Source organism: Simochromis diagramma, unplaced genomic scaffold (assembly GCF_900408965.1).
Source record: "Simochromis diagramma unplaced genomic scaffold, fSimDia1.1 OVJJ01000293.1, whole genome shotgun sequence".
Lineage (NCBI taxonomy): Eukaryota > Metazoa > Chordata > Actinopteri > Cichliformes > Cichlidae > Simochromis > Simochromis diagramma.
The window spans coordinates 16,756,791-16,778,561 of record NW_024386801.1 but is presented as its reverse complement, the minus strand read 5'-3'; the positions used below and the strand labels follow the sequence as shown (position 1 = coordinate 16,778,561).

The 21,771-nt window shown below is 39.7% G+C and overlaps 1 protein-coding gene and 1 long non-coding RNA gene across 4 annotated transcripts in view; one reads left to right on the top strand and one right to left on the bottom strand.

Annotated features, from left to right (window-relative positions):
* Positions 1–21,771, top strand: part of pparab (peroxisome proliferator-activated receptor alpha b) — an 85,080-nt gene that overhangs the window by 6,138 nt on the left and 57,171 nt on the right. The window contains exons 1-2 of one of the 3 annotated variants that reach the window (XM_040026213.1): positions 9,934–10,044; positions 17,173–17,241. The gene's annotated coding sequence lies outside the window, so the exon portion shown is untranslated. Of the gene's footprint in view, positions 1–9,933; positions 10,045–14,542; positions 17,242–21,771 lie in introns of those variants that run through there. The other 2 variants (XM_040026214.1, XR_005695051.1) reach the window with 2 other exon arrangements.
* On the bottom strand, positions 9,572–14,186 carry LOC120730094. Its single transcript, XR_005695052.1, has 3 exons — positions 14,076–14,186; positions 11,995–12,113; positions 9,572–10,027 (listed from the first exon to the last, which is right to left on the bottom strand). It is a non-coding gene; the product is annotated as an uncharacterized LOC120730094 (long non-coding RNA).

The following is a 21,771-nucleotide window of genomic DNA, read 5'->3' as shown; positions in this document are numbered from 1 at the left end:
ACATTTTTATTAAAGGTGACTTTTTAAATGTCTTAGAATCAAATAAATGAATGCGTAAACATGTTGCATCAGCCGGGGTTGAAGCCTGGCCATGTTTGCCCTGTGACCCAGACACTACCTGTCTGCTGCTATGGTTACAAGGACAGAGCAGGTTTAGTGGCCTGACTCCAGGGATTACTTTCCCTGGTCTTAACAATCAGGCCTGTGCCCCAGTGACTTTAAAAATGGAGCAGACTGAACCCTAAAAGTTAAGGGAACTCTGCAGTGTGCCCTAGTGGCTTTTAAAAGTGTCCTAAGTGCTGTGCAAGGGATTAGACCCATGCAACCTAATTGTTTTGGTGTCAGTGATTGCCCCTTTGTGATCAGCTTTACTCGCAGTGATTGAGTTCACAACGCTCACTAGATATAGCTCATAAGTGCTTGAGTTAAACACACATTTTAATGGGTTTTTTTTTTTTATCTTTTAGAGCCATTAAGAAAAACCTTCCACGTATGTTGACATACTTTTTAAAACAGTTTACATATCAGAGCTTATCCGGAGATGGTGATGAAAGAAGCAGAAGCTCAGGAACAGTTGTATTTTTTTTTAATATACACAAGGTGAACACAATGACTTGAACATCAATAAAATAAAAAAAATGTTAATCTAAAAACTAGCATGTATTCTGGTTTGTCTGGCTGACCAGATTTGTGTTTCACTGACTGTTCATCGTTGTGTATGTTGCCTTTGATTTAGTGATAGGTAGAAAACCCCACATGTCCGCAGAACTACCACTGAAGGTCAGCGTACATTCACCCAGGAATTTTAGTGACTTAGCAAAATCAAAGAGGCTTCTGGGTTTTTTTTTAATCTAGTGACTTGCAGTCTTACAGGTGTCCACCAGATGCTGCAGGCAGCCTGCACTGTCCCTCACATGTTATCCAGCGTAGCTGTAATATCCACTTTGGAGCAAAGATTGGAACTGTTTCCATGGTATTAGGAATAAATGTTATTTAGCTGTGCATCATAGAAAATGGGTCCCATTTTAAGCTATTAAGCATCTTTGATGATGCATCTGTTACAGAAAGTACACTGAGGCCAGTGTGATTAAAGATGTGTCTTTAATTCCAGTAGTTTAATTCAAGTTTCTGGAGAGATGATGAAAGGAAATGTTTGATATAAAACATTATATGGCTATTATTAAGCGCTGTTTTGAAGTTTGATGATTTTTTTTTTCTCAGCAGCCTGGCTTTTAAATTATAGCCACGCATGCTTCGAGAGCTGTAAAGGATTTCTGCACGAGTTTTCAATATTGGTGCAATTAAAGAATGAAAACTTCATTTTTCTGGCAGTATAGTATGCATCTTATGTAAACCCGCTTGAGTAAGAACGAAGCAGGGTCGTATCACATGTTAAGCAGTGCAACTTCACAGTTAACTTTAGGAACAAAGCCTGCCCTGCTACAAGGCATGCTGGGAAGTTTGGCTCCTGGTGAAAGTACCTGCCAGTGTCCAGAGAGTGGCTCCGAAAATCTTTGCAAGGGCTGAAAATGAAGTTTGAAAGTAGAAGTAAGAGAAGCAACAATGCAGAGTTTTCACAGCTGCAGACTCAGCCTTCTCTTAAAGGGACACGGACATGGAAGTTGGAAATGTTAAATGCACTGTGAAACGGGGCATTTTTGCAGATGGCTCATATGGTGTCGTGCCAGCATTCACAGTAACAGCAAATATCGCTTTAAATTGCTCTCCTGTAATTTGCTATGACCCTTTTTGCACTGAATTAGAAAGTAAAGTATTACAGCTTGGTTTTAGTATTAGGAAATTGAATTAATGAAGCGAAGGTTGTGTGTGTGAAGCACATTAGATTGTATGTTCTTGTTATATTATATGTTATACATTTTTGTTTTGCTTTATTTTATTAAAAAATGAGCTGTCAAAGACAAGCTCCAGAGCCTTAGTCAAGGGCACTAAAATAAGTATCGCTTATGACTGAGTTAACAGACAAAGAGAGCTCAACCATTTTTATTTAAAGATCCTTCTTTATGATTTTAAGGTTGTTGCTGTTTGTTAATTTATTTCAATAATGTAAACAATATACAAAGTTCATTTAGCAAATAAAAGAAGAAAAGAAATGCTATACAAAATAAAGCTGATACATTTCAATATTGCTTCACCTGTTCTGCTTCAGTTACATATCGAAAAGAAGAGGGAAGAAGTACACACTTATTTAATCCCACCCCTTTGCCATAAGTTATCAGTCAATATTTAAGCAGCTTCCTTACTGATATAATCTGCAGTAATAGTAACAAACATATTTCTAATATAATTTATGCACCACGTCATATCATTATGTTTTTCATATTTAACTTTGCCTGCACACCAATACCTCCAGTTAATTGTCGAATAAGCACGAATACAATTTCCTAAACAAAGACATCGACTGAATTTCCACATGATCCCTTTCTTTATAACTCATGAAGATCATATCTTTGTAACTCTTTTTGAACTGCTTTATGTATGTTTATGTTTGTCATCTGTAATTCTTGTTTTGGAAATTTTGCATTTTCTTTTATTCTTAACAGTAGAAGTTCCATCTCATACAATGTGATATTAAAATGTTGGATTTTCATGTACTTTTTTTCATGTACCTTTTTTACCTCAAACATATGTACTATGAGCATGTAGTTAGGTAGATAGAATAAATTCATGTAATATAAATATTAGAGGTGAATTGCCTGTCATTAATCGGGCATTCAATTATTAGTTTTAATTAAATTTTGCACTTGTTTGCTTTAAAATTTGCAGTTAAAGAGAAGCAGTAATGTCGATTATTTTTTTCCCTTTTTCTTTAGTAAGTTTTGAAATTACAAAAATTGTTTGGTCATAAAAGGAGAGAGATTGTATTTGCTTCTTTTTTTTTCATTGCTTCTGTAGTGACTGGAAGACAGTTCAAAAAACCAAGGCTGGCTCTAGTACAGTTTTGTGTTTTATGTACTGTAAGGTTTGTGAACAAGTGGGCACTCCATGTATATTTGCTCACTTTCCAGTAAAAGAGTAAAATACATATTCTTCTCTAAAAAGAAATCCCGTTGTAATCTTTCTTGCTGTTGGTATTCATGCTGGTTGTATTCCAGATCAGATCTGAACGGGCAAAGATGGATTTGAGAGATTGCAATTTGCAACCAAGAAAGAGAAACAGTGTTTTCTATTTTGCTTCTGAAGCTTCCACATGACACGAGGATGAGACGGTCTCAATAAGCTTGCTAGTCAGAAGACAGTGAGCTTTTAGGGAGGGGAGCTAAAACTTGCTTCAGACTGTGGATGTGCTGAGAGACTTTACAGGCGCTGTAGGATGTTGATCAGGAATTTATTTTAACTGACCCACTCTGATGGCGCTCAAAAATAAAACAGAGGTCCTGTAATCCTTCGCTCATAGTTGTGTTCCGTTTTTTCACGATTGCTTTTTTTTATTTATTTCATTTTAACACAGGCCTACACAATAGCACTGGCTGTCACTGCTGAATGTATTGTCTCAATCCTGGTGAGCAGTGGTGGTCAGCTTTGTTATGACGAAGCACTCAAAGCTAAGCGGTGTGGAGGTTTTTGAGCCCTCATTTCATGCTCCCCATTTTGCTTTTGCGCATTGTGCTGTTCGGGGTCCAGGCCGCGTATCCCTCCTGTCCTGGACGCCCCACTATTGTGAGAGTGAGCTCACTTGAAAATCCTTTATTCCTTTCGAGTGCAAGAAAATCATCATTATTTGTATTGTCTGTAAGATTTAACAGGTCAGCTGAGACAGCCACGTGTTGAACACGCTACAGTTTTTCTCTTCACCATCATCTTCATCACCCTCGTCTTTGTTTCATAGTCGGGATTTCTGATTATTTTCCCAGTTTTCCTGCCTCTTCTTTCACTGAAGTTTAGTAAATTAGTCATTTTAATCTGCCTTTCTGTAAAAAAAAAAAAAAACCTCAGATCCGATGGATCCAGCAGATCATGTGCTGATGGCAGTAAATACACTAAGAGGGCACACATTGTATTTTCCTGTTTATGGAACTCTCACATTTCATATTTCAGCTTATAATAACACACTGTTTGTTTAATCTATCATGCCTATATCCCCTTGGTTTTATCTGCTGCTGCCCATTACCCTTTCAAACAGATAGTTATGCCTTTCTTGTGGGTGTCAGAGATAAAATGGCCAGAATATCACACAGAGGAACCGTTATGGCTGTTACAACTATACACATTTGCCATTACATCAAAACAGAGTAAGGTACGGTATAAGTTAGCAACTTGGTATGTTAACACAGGGTACAATGCTTTCACATGATGATGTTAACATATCCCAAATTATCTTTTTGTTCCCACAATGTACCATGAATGTGCTACAGTATAAAATTGTTGGAGAAAGGACAGAAATAAAGGGATGACTTTCCTCGTATTTTAAAAACATAAGTGACATAACGTCAACTCATGAATTTAAGTTTGAATAGAGAAGAAAGCTTGATAAACCAACGTAATGTATTGTAGTAGCTCTTGGGAATGCAGTTTTATCTTAAGAAAATGTTTCCTAGTGTTTACCTAAGTCCTTTCTGCTTTTATGTAAAAGAAAAAAAAAAACAGGCATGCATTCATATCTCTCTACCACTCCATGTTGATTAGGGCCAGAAATACCTTTGTTGGCATCTAGGGTAGCAACAGGGGATCAGATAGAGGAGAGGGGGGTAAGTGCCAGGCTTTCATTCCTGGCCTCCTGGCAGCCAGAGTGCAAGCAGACAGGCTGGGCAGTTAGGCCAAAGTTAAGACAGGACTCAGACAAAAACACCTGATCACTTTAATTAGCCTGAGCCAGTGGTTCTCACACTTTTTCTGGCATGCTCCTCTTATAAACCAGAAAAGTGTACACTGCACATCCAGTTTTTGTCATCATTACCAGTAAAAAGGGTACAGTTTGTAATTTAATAGCATAATGATCAGCACAACAGCATCAGCAACGTCTTGTTTGCTTTGTTTCCCCATTAATCATAACAATTCAGCTTCTTTTCACTCCAGATTTTTTCCCTGGTCCACTGATTTCAGTATGGCAGGTTGTCAAAGTCTTTCCTGGGGAGAAGCATAGACTGTATATAAAAATGGACTGTGATGCCACCCATTGGTTCAGTGAACAGCATTTTGCCTGTTGCTGTGTTAGTATTTTGAAACCAGACATGGGAAGTAAGAGAACTTTGACTTAGAATGATGTGTAAATCACAAGGAAGGCCTACCTGAAAGCATACCTTGTTCTACTGGGTCTGATTGGCTCTAATTTGGACCCCCATTTACAAAACTATTTTAGTAAGAAAATAAGGTTTATTTATACAGCGCTGTTTAGGAAAAAAATGTAAAAATTGCTTTAAATATGAAATACAGAATAATACTCGTTTGTATCTTATACTCATTTTTACTCAGCAAGAATTTCAGTGTTTGGGAAACTTAACAAGCATACTATCATGGGATAATGAACCCAATAGGTAGCTAATATTAACTCATTAGCTATCAAGCATGTGAGTTAATAAATCCCTTGACAGAAATCTTTCTTTAGGAAATTGTGCATTTCCATCTTGCTCTTCTTTTATATTCAAACAGTAGCAGCTCTCAGCACATCCATCAGCAGCTTCAGCCCAATGTGAAGAGTTTAAAGGGTCTGCCGTTGTGTGGTATCTATCTGTCCACTGGAGAAAAGAGCCGTGGGCCTCCAGGAGGATAGGAAGCTGTCTGACTTGAGTGTTGTGATGTGCTGGTCAAGGGAAGGAGGTTACTTAAAGGATATGATGTCTTCTCAGCAGACTAGATGTCAGTAGGAGTCACCTCGACTCCCAGGGGAGAGCTGCCACCAGGATACACATTTAATGCTCTTATCCAGACACTGATAGATAACAGTCAGGATGGGTTTAAAGCAGCAACATTGAGATAATAGAGATTGAGACAGATGAAGAGGCATTTATTTGAGATAGAACTAGAACTTGAACTTGGCAGTCAGTTTCATTTGGGGCTCGATGGTTCACGTGAATGATTGACCCCTCGTTATTGGGTCAAAAGTGCAACTGTAGATATGTTTGAACATTTTACCTGTTAGGAACATGTGATAGTTGGCATTAAAAAAAACTAGGTTAAGCTTTTCTAAGCCTGTAATCCGTAGTTGGTATCAGATAAGTTTTGCATGCTGTACTGTACTTGTATTAGCTCTCTGCCACTATATGTGACAAACCGTGTTTTCCATAGCCAGCAAAAAGAAGCAAAAATCAGAGATTATTTGTATGTAATACTTGACCCTGGGCCACTTGCTACTCACTTGATGGACTCTCTTCGATTCCACTATTGAGTTACAAGTCTCTGTATCCTCTTAGCGAGGCTCGTGGCCCCTCCTCGCTGTGTATGAACCTGGCAGGACCGGGACCGCTCGGTCCTTCTTTTCTGTGCCCCATCCCCCACCAGACATAGTGATGGCACTCAGTGCCAGAGACACCCCTCCCTCCCCTCTCTTCCCTTCACCACCACTCCTCTCTCCTCTCCGCCCTCCCTTCCCTCTCTGCCGCAGGCAGACCCAGGCATGGGATCTCCATCTGTGCACAAAGGAGCCTCCTCTATCTGCATACGCTGCACATAAAAGGGCCTTTTGTCATGAGCTCTGCACACATGACCGTCCGCCTTTCACCCCGCTGGAAAAAAAGATCACTCTCTCCAGCAATCCAACCCCACCCCCAACACCAGACTCAACCCTGTCCCCGACCCCCACCCAGTCAGGTTTTCATCTGCGGAGAGAGAGTGAGAAAGAGTGAGACAGATCTACTCCAAACTTTGTCGAATAGAGACAACCATTAGATGGAGCTGCCTCCATCACTTCTACAAAATCCCTTTTCCTCTTTTTCATTTCCCTTTTATCATGCCTGCCTTCTCTGTTTTGTTTATTTTATTTTTTTTCAAACTTCTGGGGTCTTTGTTTGTCCTCATTGTGAGGCATGAACGTATTATAGCATCTGCCATGCTGAAATATGAATGTGCTCCCAGTTTTGCTGTCTCCCTTTCTTTCTGCAGTCTCTGACATTTAAGTGGCATTAGTGGTTGGTTGTGTGCCAGGTTATCAACCCCCCCCCCCATTAGAGAAGCACAGGCTCAATTGACAACAGTCCGAGAGCTGAGGCTTTTCAGTGCCTCTCATCTCCGTGCCTCCTGCCTTTTAACCTCTCAGTCCCACGCTGCTCTGGAGAGCCCGAGGTATTTGTAATGTGTAGAGATAATGGCAAAAAATTGTCTGCACACGTGAGATCCAAATCAAGAGATACAAGGTAGTGTTCTCTACCTTTGGGAGACAAGTGGGCTGTACGCCATTTTGGCTACTAAAGATGACACATATTGGTGCTGAGGGATATTGAGTCAGGGTGGGGACAGAGCAAAGACATAGAGGCAGGCAAATACACACTGTCAAGTGCACGAGTGCTGCCACAAAAAAGCGCTTTCCTCAGCGTTTCCTTTGAAACACACACGGCCCCGATGCCTTACTCCCGGCCAAACGTGTGTGGATTTTGGAAAGCCCTCGAGCTCATCTTGCTGTCGCTGCACACAGGCCTGTGGCGGAACGGAAGGATAAGATTGACTTCTCCCTCCATAGCCATGTCCTCCACATGACCCTCTGCCTTACTAAGTTGGTGTGAGAGGTCAGAGGCTGTCACACCATCAAATACGTGCTGTCAACACCTTTAGCTTGATGATGATTATGCTGATGGGTGGACCAGAACATGTTACACCCCATCAGTGTCAGCACAGTTTACCATAAAGAGAGCACAGAGTTTACACAGAGGGTCCCTGAATCACAGACTAGCATTGAAATAATTTTGCGCAAGTGTTTACCCTTCTAAGTGTCTGCGGTCATAATCACGAGGAACAGAGTTGCTTGTTCCCACAAAAGTATTATATAATGAGGCATAATGATTATAATGATGATAACGAGAGTAATAAAAATAAACATTGTTTTTATCACACGCTTGACACGAAATTGAAAAAACACACAATGCGTGACACATGTAGTCAAAATAGACAAAATAAATGTAGTGCATACTTTAAATGCTCTCTGTGCTTTTGATACAAGCCTCTGCATGAAACTAATAAACCAACTAACTTGTCAACACACAGGATTACAAAAAAAATCTATTTAAGGGAAGGTTATGAAGACAAACGTTTTACACACATGTGTACATGCAATCAAATGAGCAGACTTAAATGACTTTTCACAGTAGTAAGTGGACATTTACTTTTATTGCTGGCATGTGGTCTGGTTTGCCGGGACAGTGATTTATGTCTCAAACACATATTACTTTGCTCTATCTAAAAAATAAATATTAATAATATTTTGCATCAATCACTGAATTTGCATAAATAGCCCACAGAGTATAACATCTGTTTATGCAACTGTCCTATAAATCACTGCTTTTCTCCCACATAGATAAACGCCATTCAATGCAGTTTTACTCATCAGTAACCCAAGTGTGATTTCTCTAATCAGTGATTTTTTTTTTTGTCCTTCTTTTTTTAATCCATGACATCAATATCAGCTGTTTCCTCTTTTTCAAGGTTGCCAAACAACAGATATCAAAGTGGTAAATATCTAGAATATTTCAAATATTTACTTTTTGTGCTCGAGTAACTCTGTTTTTGTCACTAAGCTTACTTTACTGTAGTAATCATAAGGAGGAAAGTGCTGCAAAGTGATTCGGAAGCTGAAAGGTGTGTGATGTCGTGTTGGAAAAGGCACCAGGAAAAAGAAAAGCACACGTATTGTTAAATGTTATTAGTTACGTGTTTTGCTGTTCTCAGTGGAGCAAGGATGCTAGACAGACTGTGTAAGACAACAAAACAGTGCGCACAAAGTGTTTGTTGAGGCAGCGAACCGCTGAGTGCGTATGGCTCTGCTGTGTTGGACTCCTTGCAGCCCTGCGGCACAGAAACAGCCGTTGTGACGTGGCCCCTGAAATGCCAGGGCTGTGCACTCTTGGCGTAGTGATTAGGGAGAACAAAACAAAATGGCCAAGGTTTTTTTGTTGTTGTTTTTTTACATAGGAATTAATAACCTGCATGAAAAAACTGGAAGGAAGAGTAGAAGTATGCAGAGACCTGATAGTTAAGTGGACAGAAAAGGAGAATTTACTTTATGTGTCACCGATTATTGAAATTTGTCTCAGTACATTATTTAGTGCTACAGATCAGTATTTTTACATTGCTGCTTAACTAGATAATAAACATTTGGTGCATGTCTAAAAATGATTGGTTACTACATTGTGATCTGTGCTATAATGACAAAAATGACACAGGTATTATACTCAGTCAAAAATATTTTTTAATTGGATATTTATTACATTGTTACACTCATTCAAACCCTGCTTGTGCTCGTTTCCACCATAAGGCAGTTTTGTTGCATTCACACTTTAAATGCAGATCTTCAGACCTACACAGTACAAAGTAATGCAACATTGCATTCGTGTTGGATTTTGAGCTTTTAATATATCAGTACTAAAACAGTAGGTGAAATAATTAACTCACGCATTATACATTTTAATTTTTTTTTTTTTAAAGTGCTGTGCTGACCCCTTAATGCTGCCCCACTTTAGTGTGGAAATCCTTCTTTTTTATAGCATGTATCACCTAAAAACATGCTACATTTGATAATTAACGTCTCATTGGGATCATAGTTTAAAATTCTGTATTTTTATTAGAGGAAAAAAGTATTAATTGATATTAATGAGGCTGAAGGTCGATGTTGATTTCTTGCCTAGGCTGCCCTTGCTCATTGCTGCCTTTTCGAAAACGGCCCTGATCCAGGACAATATGTCTGGTTGTTGAAGGGCTGCCAGAAGTAGTTGTTAGTTACAGTTAGGGCGCGTCCCTCTTAGGATAGGTTGTCCACTCTGAGGTCTGATATCGAATAGGTCCATAATTTCCAGCTTGTTCCCAGGAGAAGCTCTCCTTTGCTCTTTTCTCTCTGTGTCTCTCTTCCTCCTCTCCTTTCAGAATCCTGTGAGAAACAGCAAGGTGAGTTCATTCCTGCTTTTGAAAAAGTCTTTATTCCTGTTTTTTCTTCTTCTTCTTCTTTTTTTTTTTTTGCTAAGACGAATCGTTTCTTTGTGCATGTGGCATATCTAGAAATTCTGTTTCTTCGCAATATGTCTCAGAAATATTTTGAAATTCAATATTTATTGCGGTGCTTTTGAATTGTTCTCATGAAAGCACCGGATCAAATGCCTGCTGAGCTATGTGGCAGATGAAGGGGGGGGGAATCACTGCTCTGTTTTTGTGCTTTCATATCAGCACAACATATCAGGTAAAGCTGATTAAACAGAAATCAAATACATTAAAATTAAATTAATATTTTTATTCATATAAAACTATTTATTAGGAATGGTGTGTTTAAGTGCACCATGTTTAACAATCTAATACTAGTGTAAAAAAATGATTTATACACACACAATGAAGTGTATTATTTAAACCCAAAACAGATTTCTAACAGTTTTTCTCTTACTTTTGAATTTAGTGACAGGTTCATGTTAAATAAATCAACTTGTGTGCGCTGTGACTGAATATCAGTTCTTTATTATTTGTATAACAAAAGGCTGGATGAGCTGCCTTTTGTAAAGCATATTTTTGCACAGTTCATATTAACATTTTAATGTGGATTTTTACTCAGTGAACAAAAAATGCATTTCTGGAAAAGTTTGTTTTTTCCCCTGAATAAATCGTGACAATAATTTACACCAAATTCATAAAGTTCAGGCATTATTAAACATTTCCTAAAATTAAATTAGTATCCCTGGCATTTTTTGGTTTTTAGGCAGTGTGTTCCTTTAACGAAGCTAATATATAAAATAGTCAACATTTATGATAAAATTATTAAGTTTAACTATTAATTAATCATTTATTTATTTATGTCTTTTTGGGTTTCTGTAATAAGCGGGCGGCATTTTAAGGAAACAAACAAAAGTCCATTCTGTTTATATTCTATAATATTTTGCACACATGCTTTTATATATGCCACAGTGCATTTCAAATATTGATGGATAATGTGTTTTCAAATAAGTGCTCAGTCAAGAGTTTTGCATGTGACCATAACTTGTGGAAAAACTTGAACTTGATATTTTTGGGAACTCATTGCTGGAAAAATATCCCTAATCCTGATAAAATGATATTCCCAAGGTGCTTTATTCCATAAAATTCTCCAAAGGATCTGATTGTTAGCAGACATTTCCAAAATGATATAGCTGAATTATGTTTCATTATAACTTATTATCGGCTCGCTTTTGCAGGAAATGCAGTGTTAGGTAAGCTCAGCTGTGCAGCATGCTTTCACCTCTGTACTAATATCAAAGTATACGTTGAAGGGAGTCACAGAAACAGATCCTGAACAAGCTGCTTTTTTCTTATCGGTTGCAATCACCAATATTACGATTCTTTTTTTCTTGTATTAGAAACATCATTACTGCGCATGTCTTCTGTCCACCATTTCATTCCACATGCAACCATTTTATGAGCTTCAACATAAAACAGTCTTTTAGGTCAGAGGCCTTGAAAACATACTTGAAATGACAATGTTTACTTAGGAAGGAGTACTTATTGGAAATACGGGTACACGGATGAAGCACAGCCTGCTAAAGTAAAGTTAAAAACTCTTTTGACCGGGGTGTGTTAACATTGCAAATCCTGTGCAGTGAGCATTCAGTCGTTTCTTCAGATTTTTCCACATAGAAATAATTCTGTTTGAGCTGTGCTGCACCTTGCAAGGTTAGCCTGCATTCCCTGTCTGTGCATGCATGCGTATAAATGTCAAACAGACGGAGAAAGTGGCGGTCACAGTTGGCTGCCTAAGGTGACTGGTGGGGGTCAAAGGTCAGGCTGTGTTAATACGACGTGATGTGCTGCCCCCGGGACCTCGGTCCCATGAGGGATAACCCCCTAATCAGCATTAGTTAATGTGTTAGTAATCTTTACCTTCTTAAAGCAAACAACAGTGGAACATTCAATGAGCTCGCTTGGCCTCCCATGTAACGCTTTTGACCCAGGGGTCATGGCCTTTGTTCCCTCCTCGATGGGGAGTGCCCTCAAAGGTCCTGGGTGTAATAGAGAAGTTGTTTAGACACGTGCAGGGTTTAAGCTCGACCACCTCATGGACTCTTCTGCTGGAGAGTATACTCTCCCCTCATACAGAAGGGATACTTTGTGGTTAGCTTTTATCCCCTTCAATAAGTCCATTAGAATAACCTTGTTTTTATGTGCCGCATATCATATATAAGTGTCGACGTTGTAGTGGTTGCTGACCAAGCACACAGCCATCCCTTACCCCCACCCCCCAACACACACACACACACACACACAAACCCCTACTCCCACCTGCTAATGCCTCCTCGATGTTTCTAAGTGCAAATATTGTTTGTCTTTGTGGATTCCCTGCCCAGTGAAATTCCATATCGCTCTTGCTGTGCTCATTGTTTTATTGTTTCATGTAGCAGTAGGACGAACGTTCATCCAGTCCACCATTTAAATTCTATAATGCAATGTTTACCCTAACAAATGCCTGCAGATGTCTTTTAAAACACTTTAACGTGCCGTCTTCTGAATGCAATCAGCGCCCGTCAGCAGACAGTTTGTTTAAGCCACAAAAAACGTGTCTTATTTATAACGGCGTTAGACGTATGCGCTGCATTTCTATTGCTATGCTATTTTTATATTTTAACCGCTTCAAAACTGTTTATTTCTCTGTCGTAAAATTGTGTTCCCAACTCGATTCATTACATCAAACCTCGATGAAACAGAGAAGCATAATCATACGTTAAAATTATTAGGAGTAAAATAATTGTCAGGCAGAGGCTATAACATGGCGCCGTCTGCCATTTTGTTTCTCATTGCAATATCAATTGGCCTGATCGACTGACTTTGTATCACACAGCTGCAGCAGCCTAGCACTCCAGAAGGAAAGCTGTGGCTTTTCCCTGCCTTTTCTCCCTCCCGGATGTCAGTTAAAGTGCGGCTGCATCGTGTGTTATTGTTAGTGCTTCATCTAACGTTAGTCGTTTTTGATCATTTAATCTGAAAAAAAAAAAAGCAAGATGTTGGCAGTAGTAAGAACTGCTTTGTGCGTTTTGTTTTTTTAAACGGAAACCGATTTTATACAGTCGCCTTAAATAGTCTGCATTTGCTTCTAAAGTCCGACAAGTCATGACTCCACAATTAAGATGTGACAGGTAATTACGACACGCAACAGAGGCACAATGTAGCGGCAATGTAGACACGCACCACAGCGGCAAGAGCTGGCAGCAGTCCCAAAGCCAAAACTGTATCCTCAGATGAACTTTATGTCATGCAAAGTACAGTATGCACACTAAGCATAAATTCACAGAGCATGCTTCCCTAAAACTAATGACTAATACTCCTTGGAGTTCTAACATATGCTTTTTTTATTTATTTTTTTTACAAGCTATTCCCCAAAAATCTTAACATATACCCAAGACATCTTTATACATTGAAGCCATAATGAAGTCATGAGTTTCTCAATTGGTTAAAACGCATGGCAAGATGTGACGTATAACTTGAACTCCTTCTAATAGGATTCTATAGCTCCTGCCAAAGTGCATGACTGAACTGAGCTAGTATCTCATTTAGGGAAAGGAAGAAAAAAGAAAGAAAGCAAACAAATACCTTGCAGTGCAAAGCGGCCTTTTCCTGCACTTTGTTAGTTTAAATAATATTGGCATTTTTCTCCTCTCTCTCTAATTGTCTTTGGCCGTATGTGTTTCTACTAAAAACCCGTCTAGCAAAGAGGAGTGCGCGGAGAGAGGAGAAGAGGGTTTTTTTTGTGCAATCCAGCCTGTGCTGCTGTGAGGAAGAGAGAGCCGGCGAGGAACGGGGTGGTGGCCGTGCAGTGAAAGCAGCCCTCACAAGCTGTGCAGCCTGAAGCAGTAGCAGCCATGTTAAACAAGTCTCTGTGAGCTCGAGCCCCGCTTGTGTATTTGTGCTCTCCAAAGCCGACAGGAAGTTTTCACAGAGTAAAACGTAAGAAAAAGTTTAACCCCCACCTTATGTTTTTCCTCTCTGTCTCCCTCTTTCTCTCTTTCTCATTGTCTCTTGCTAGGCATGAAGTCCCCTCTTTAATTCTCAGCAGTTTATAAAGCAGAAATGAAATTTTTTTTTAAAAAAAAGAGAGAAAAAAAAATAGCTCCTCAGTAATAAATACACTTTACATATCTCCTTCCTCCTTTTCTTCCCTTATAGAGCTCCTGGTTCAAGGCCGAGGGGGGAAAAAAGTTAAAGCCACGAGGTCTGCCTTTTGCAGTTTTTTAGAACCAGAGCCAAAAGAGGCAGGAAGTTGTTGTACAATAGCGTTACAGTAATCTGCCTCAAATGGAAAAAGCCAAATGCTGATCGCGGAGTGGAGAAGGTGGCAGAACAGACAGAAAGAGGGAGGGAGGGACAGGCAGGGAGAGAAAGAGCTCTAGCGTGTGAGAAGCAAAGCATAATCAATGCAATCTAAGATGGTGGAAACAGCCCTGCTGTTTAGTAGGCCCCCCCCTTTCTCCTCTCCTAGTTCCCTCTGAGGCTCACTTATGCTTCATGTAAATCTGTGCAAGAAATTGGTTCAAACTAAACGCGTGGACCATTATGTTATCTTTTTTTTTCGTTCTCCATTTTAAACAAGACAAATCGGCATCTCTGGGGGGGTTTCGCTAAAATGTTCTCCGAACTGTTGAACATTGAATACCGGGGCATGTAGCAGCTGTTTTTCCTCGAGGAAAAAGCAGCAGAGTCTCACCCAAAAATGCTTATCAGCCTTTTTTGACTTTGTGCCAAAATAGCTGCGAAGGTTCGGCTACAGCCTTTGCTTTGTGACAGAGCCGGGGCAAGAAGGAGGCGTCCTGGCCATGCGTTCTTTGCCACATGTTACTGAAATTAACACTCTCCGTGCTTTTCTTTTTCACTTTGTGTGCTCGCGTCCTTGTGTGTGTGTGTGTGTGTGTGTGGTGGTCTATTCTATCCATTCAGGCTGCTCAGGCATGCCAAAGAGTTAATGCACTCTGAGTGTGTGTGTACGTGTGTTCCTTTCAGTGTGTACTTCCAGATCTGTAAAGCTCCACCACGGTAAGAGATGAGGTTAATAATTCAAGGAGATCTCAGAAGTGTTGCATATTTCAAGGATCCTTCAGCGGGGGCAGCTTATGCTGAATGACTCTGTATTCTCCCGTTTTCCTTGCTTTTCTTTGCACTTGCTGATATAGTTGCTGACGTACGTTATAGTGGATCCCAGTATGGCGTGTGAGTGCAGGCACTGAGCCTGCGCGCTGCCTGGGAGGAGTGGATTTCTGTGTCATTCTTCTTCCTCCACCCCTCCCACATTTAGTGCTTTCCACCCTCCCACTCTGCCTCGCTCTCTTCCCTTCTGTGTCTCCATCTCCCACCCATCTTATGCTCCCTCCCTCCCTCCCCAGGCCCCAGTGCAAATACAGTTCCTTGCCGTGTTGGACATGTGATGAAAAAGTGACTGGTTCGCGCGCTCTGCTACACCTCCTATTTCATCATCAGCCGAGCTTTTCTACCCCTTCACTGTATGCATGTCTGTCTCCTCCTCTCGGATTCTCTCTCTCTCCCTCTCTCTCTCTCCCCCTCTCCTCGTCTTCTCTCTCTGAATCGGTCGCTCCTCTCTTTCTGCTAGAGCCACACGCAAGGGGGAGACTTGAGCTCTGCGAGGGGAGAAAAAAAAAAAAGACAAAAAGTCTGCTGCTATTTCTACAGTCAGGGCCTCCCCGCAGCCCGCCCTGCCATAGATGGATCTTTTTTTTTTTTTACTCACTACTAGCTGGATTTTAACCCTCTGCCTCCAACTAGCTGCACAGCAGCTCTGCAAAACCTGGCAACAAGTGGCTTTTTTTAGGGGCCCTTTTCTTACTTTTGGCACATTGATTTTTGCACCGCTCTGGATTTTTGATCGCTTTTCTGCTTTTCTGTTGCTTATTTTCTAAAACTGTACCTCATTTTCCTCTTCTTTTTTTGTTTGTTTGTTTAGTTTTATTAGGTTTTTTTCCCCCTTGCTGGTTTTTAGCCATGTTTATTTGGTTTCTCTCATTTTGGATCAAAATTTTCCAAGGTGGTGTTTCTCCATCTGATGGGCCTTGATCCACCTGGAATGCCAGGGGCGCCATTTTTGACGGGTAACCTGTTTGTGGTGGTGGGCTCGTGGCCGGGATGTCCATGGATGGCAGTCACAGAGTGACCAGTGTCTCAGTAGGGTATACGTGTGCGTTTTAAAGGAGATGTTTCGTAATCCGCGCCAGCGACTGGCGTGAAGTACCGCACCTTGTTTGTATTTACTCTGCTTCTCCTCCTGTTTCCTCTCCATGTCCTCTCTCCTTCGCTGTCTCCTTGTGTCTCTTTCTCACTCTTGTTCTCTCTCTTTCACGCCGACTCGCTCTCGAGGGCAAATGAGTGGTGCGCTGAGCCGGAGCTCTTACTGGGACAGGTGCCAATTGCAAACAAAAGAAATTAACAGGCAATAAGCGAAAAAAAAGAGGGGGGGGGAAGCGAATTGTCGAATTGCAAGTTGTTGAGATGTCACCAGTAGCTGTGCACGTTACGTCGCCGCATGACCGGTTTGCATTATTGTTGCGTTACGTTATCAAGTATTAAAGTAAAACAGAGGTTTGAATACTTTGCTTCACTTATTCCAGTGAAGGCATTTCACTTGAGAAGAGGGAGGGAGTAATGTGAGAGAGAAGCATATAGACTTGTGAATTATTCATGTGCTCAGCCAAGGCTGAGACTGGACTGGTTGTGCTATTTGCATGCATCAGACATGCTGTTTGTCTGTTTGCTAACATTCCTCATTCAAAGACTTGTTAACTAGCAGGCGGGCTTAGCTGGAGCCTCGCAGACAGCCTCATGGCCTCCTATTGTTTCAGGCCTCACCGGGCCTGGACCCAGCTGGTGGCAGGCAAGCCATGCAGCCCTGAGCTTTGGGTTGAGACTGTGGTTGAAGGAGGGATTTGTGCCTGGAGGTGAGACTGACGTGGGCAGTGAGGCTGAGGCTGAGGCACGGTTGTGAACGGGACAGTCTGAGGGAAATCACGGGGTTATGCAAGAAGCACCAAACTGGAGCTTATGGCTTTCTCCTCTTCTTGACAGAGATGTGGATCAAAGCGGGAAGAGCTTCCGAACCTCACCGGACATTTAGCGTCTTTGCTCTGGTAACTGGTGAGTAAAAATCATTTAAAATATGCCTATGGATGCATGGTTTCCGATGTACTTTATCAATGTGTTTGCATTTTGGGCGTTCAGTTTTCGCAGGAATCCTGTACAAATAAACATCTCGATGAATTTGAGGTCTTTGCACAAAGTTTCTTTTCATCTGAGCGAGCATTTATGCATCTGAATTTAAAGCCCTGCACTTAGAACAGCAGATATCAGAGCGTTAACAGCTATTCTCATGATTTCAAGAACATTTCCCCACTAAAAATTTCTACAAACTCATTCATAGTTTAGCAATACGCACAAAAAAGGCAAAAAAGCACTCTGTTGACCAGATAATCCTACTTTAATGCAATCAGTGAGTAAGTGCAAGGCCACAGTTGTGGAGGTATTTCATATGAGTGATGCTGTCCGAGCTTAGAATGCACTGTATGAAGAGAAGCACGTGGTGCGCTGATCATTTCGATCAGTTTAATGTTTTCAGAAGCTTTTGGAGGACGTCTTAATTTTTACAACTATTTATTTTTAAATGGCAAATTTCTTTGACTTCGTGCTTTTACAGTTTGTACTTGGTGAGCTTATATTTTATTCAAGAAAACGGAATAGAGAATAACTCACCATTTCTTCACCATTTGCTTTTGTATACATAATTTTTGTTAATCGGAGGATTCCTTCATATTTTTTCCCCACTTTTGGATCTATACCTTACATGTCTGAATACAGATTTTACAAGACTTGGGCTTTTGATACAAGCACTTTACATACAACTACAGATGCTTTTGTTATTATGTCGATACTAATCGCATTTCTCTTGATTTGATGGAAGAACAAACCTGAATGAGCAACAAACGCAGCAGTTTCACCAACAAGAGAATTTATAAAAAATGACTGTGGATATTGTGAATTTAATGATCAAGATCATGGGAAATCTGTACTGCTTGAATGTTTTTAAGACATTAAAATAGCAAAGTATATTCCCAAGCCTAATGAGAAAAATCTTCTTCGAGGTGTCGCTTGAAAGTATAATCAAATTTGCAGTAAAGCTGTTTTCTGATTGCGTTTGAATTGCGGAAATTTTCTAGTTTAATCAACAAAAGTTTGCGTATTTGTCGAATATTCTGCTTTGGATTTCAGATGTGCTGTGTTATGTTGGGTGTCGGGTTTTACATAGAAGATGACTTTTTTTGAAGGACAAAGTCAAAATGATTACTCAAAGCTTTCAAGAGTGAGGCTTACTGTTGCATATGTAGCTTATTATGCTCATTCATATGAATGTAAGCTTTGCTGTACTAGCTGTGGACACATGGTTTTGGCTGGAGGAGTATCTCGCTACTCCACCCCAAGGCCTTTTTGGCACTGAATGGCAGGAGTGCAGTGGAAGGTTGCATGTCGAGAGGCAGATGGCAGGGTTTTCAGCATTTTCTCTCTGTGTGTAAAAGCATACCTACAACAACACAACAGCCTGGTACAACCCACAGTGGGTGCACTGAAGCAAACTAACAGTTTATTGCATCTACACAGCAGAGCTAGCAATGGGACACACACAGACACAGTCACACATACACACTACACACTAATACAAATTTACCGTCAAACGTGCGCGTAAATGTATTTGTGTAGTTAATAGTAGTTCATAATAATTGTACTTTTTTTTGTTGATGCTTTCTTGGTGTATGATGTGAGGTTTAGTCAAATAGTTGGTTAGAAGCATTTTTTCATGTAATTACCAACAGCAAAGTGGCTCAAATGGCTTCTTTTAATTTTTAATTTTTATTTTATGTAAATGGAAATATGTACTTAATATAATGCAGAAGCAAAGCAGACACCAAAACTGCATGCCACAGCTACAACACCAAGTTCTCAAACTTGAACTTGACTGTCCTTGAACTTGAATGGGGGGGAAAAAATCAACAATTATTCTTAGTCTTAGTATGTTAGTTAAAACATATGGTGCTAACAAAAATCCATCTGAAAAAACGTGGGACATTTTTTAATAGATAAGCAAAAAAACAGTGTGTGTGTGTGTGAGAGGGGGGAAGGGGGTGCACTATGCAAAAGATTATTTGTCATGTTCAGTTATTTTTCTACAATATTCGCAGCAATTCTGTAAGTAATTTATTACTGTTTTTATTATATGTATCATACTGAGGTAACCCTGCTACTTTTAATTTATTACTCACTTTCAGTTTAATTTATATTTGAGTTTGTCCATGTGAAACTCAAATATGTCATAACGCGTAGTAAAAAGAGAAGAAAATATAAAAACGGACGAATATGTGCACATGTGCACGTCCTCATTTTTTTCTGCCAAGTCTAATTGTTTAAAACAAATCTAAAGTTTGTCCCGTGAAGTTTTTTTGTAAGCAGACGTCTTCATAGAGGAAACTAAACAGAAAGCGTAAAAGAAAAATGTGTATGCTAAAACACTGTTTTTAAAGTATTTACATTACTGTAGAGATCAGTTTACGGATAGCTAAGTCACAGCAGCAGCCTTTTTTGGTGTGTGTGTGTGTGTGTGTGTGTGTGTGTGTGTGTGTGTGTTTGCAGTAAAATAATGGTGCAAGGCATGATTGAGCATGTTTCTACTTGTTGGTGCATCATGTATATGATTTTGTTTCTTAAACATTCATATATATATATATATATATATATATATATATATATATATATAATACACACACACACACACACACACACACACACACACACACACACACACACACACACACATACACACACATATATATTTGACCACAAAACCCTTTTATTATTCCATGACTTTTCAAGTGTCACAATAAAAATGTATTTATAACTGCGACAATTCTCAGAATTAAATTATTATTAATAATAATAATAGTCGTTCATTATCATTTAGTTCTACCTTTCGACTAGTGTAAAAAAGGCAATTGTTGTATGAAGTATTCTCCAAATGATCATTTATATAGTAGCAGTAAAAATACATAATTTCTTTTGTGTGTAAAATTGCAATAATCTCTTTATACACACTTGGACATTTTCACATTTCTGAATCATACATAATTTAAAAAAATATGTGTTTCACATCAGCAAGAATACATGGAGTGTAATATTGTTGTCTTTTGTGTTGCTGTTTCATTTTGCACATTTTGATGCTCGTGTGTGTGTGTGTGTGTGTGTGTGTGTGTGTGTGTGTGTGTGTGTATGTGTGTGTGGTGAGGCAGCCCTGTGCAGACTGCTGTCTGAGTGTTTGAGTTTGAAGTTTTGAGTATGTGGTTGAGGTCGTGTGTGAGTGCTCAGCGTATTCTTACTAGTGCAACTCAGTGAAAATGAGTCATTCATGAGTACAACACAGCAATAAGCCACCGACACAGTGCTTCATTTGTTAAGTGGATAAATTGGTATTTTAGATTATGTGATTTTGTTTCATTTATGAGCTTGCTGTGATGTTGTGAATTTCATCCAATTTCCTCCTGGCTAATATGAAATCCAGATTGGAGTGATGAATGGGGGCCAAGTCACCACTCACTGTAAATATATTTTTGTGCCATAATAATGAAGCCGCTTTGAATTCTGCTGCTTAAAGCGGCTTCGGTGTGCTGTTAAAAATACAATAAAACTGAGAAAGCCAACATAATGGAAATTATATTGTATGTCTGAGCTCTCTGGAGAGCTGTCAGGGTTTGGGATTGTGTTGTCCTACTCTGCTGTCTGGGCTTGCTCTACAAAAACGCATGTAGCACTCTTAAGTTGAATGTATTCACAGGTTCACTGTAAAAGTGTTTTCTATGTTTAAAGAATGGAAATTTTCTAGCACGTTTATCTCACTGTTTATTATGTGATCAGATATTTCTTAACTGCATGTCTGTTTCTATTAAACTTTTTACACTACTTTCCCACTTTTTAGTAAATGGTCGTGTATATTAAAGAAAATACATAAAAAAATCAAACCTGATGTGATTTTATGTCGATCTAAAATGAGTTCAAAGCATCAATATATTGCTCCATCCTATATTTAGGTGCAGGATTCTTACTGAAGCAGTAACACTATGCAGCAGGTCTGCATATTGTTACTGCAGCGCATCTAAAGGTCAAGGTGAATTCCACCAAAACCTGCAATAAAATGCTTTTCACTGTGCTCGTGTAGGCATCGTAGCGCCTTCAACATTAGAGTTAGAAAACTTTTAAAAGGGGCCCTTTAGTGCAGTCATGCCGAGTCTCTGTATTAGAAGATGACCAGGCCCCCTGTTGCTCTCCTCAGCGTGGAAGAATCCATGAGTGGATCTACAGTGGCCACTACAGGCTGGGGCACACACAGGAGTTACAGTACACGAGAAAGTAGGCCAGGCCTAAACAGAGAGGAGAGAATCTAGAGAAAAAGTCCTCAATGCACGCACACACACACAAAAAAACATATACAAGAATTTTCAGTGTTCTGGTCAACTATATAAGTGCTGAAATTATGTCATAAAAACTAAAAAAAAATTATAAAACGCTGGGGAAAAACCCAAACTATGTATAGATTAACACCTAAGCTGTGTATTGAGGTGTGTTTATCTG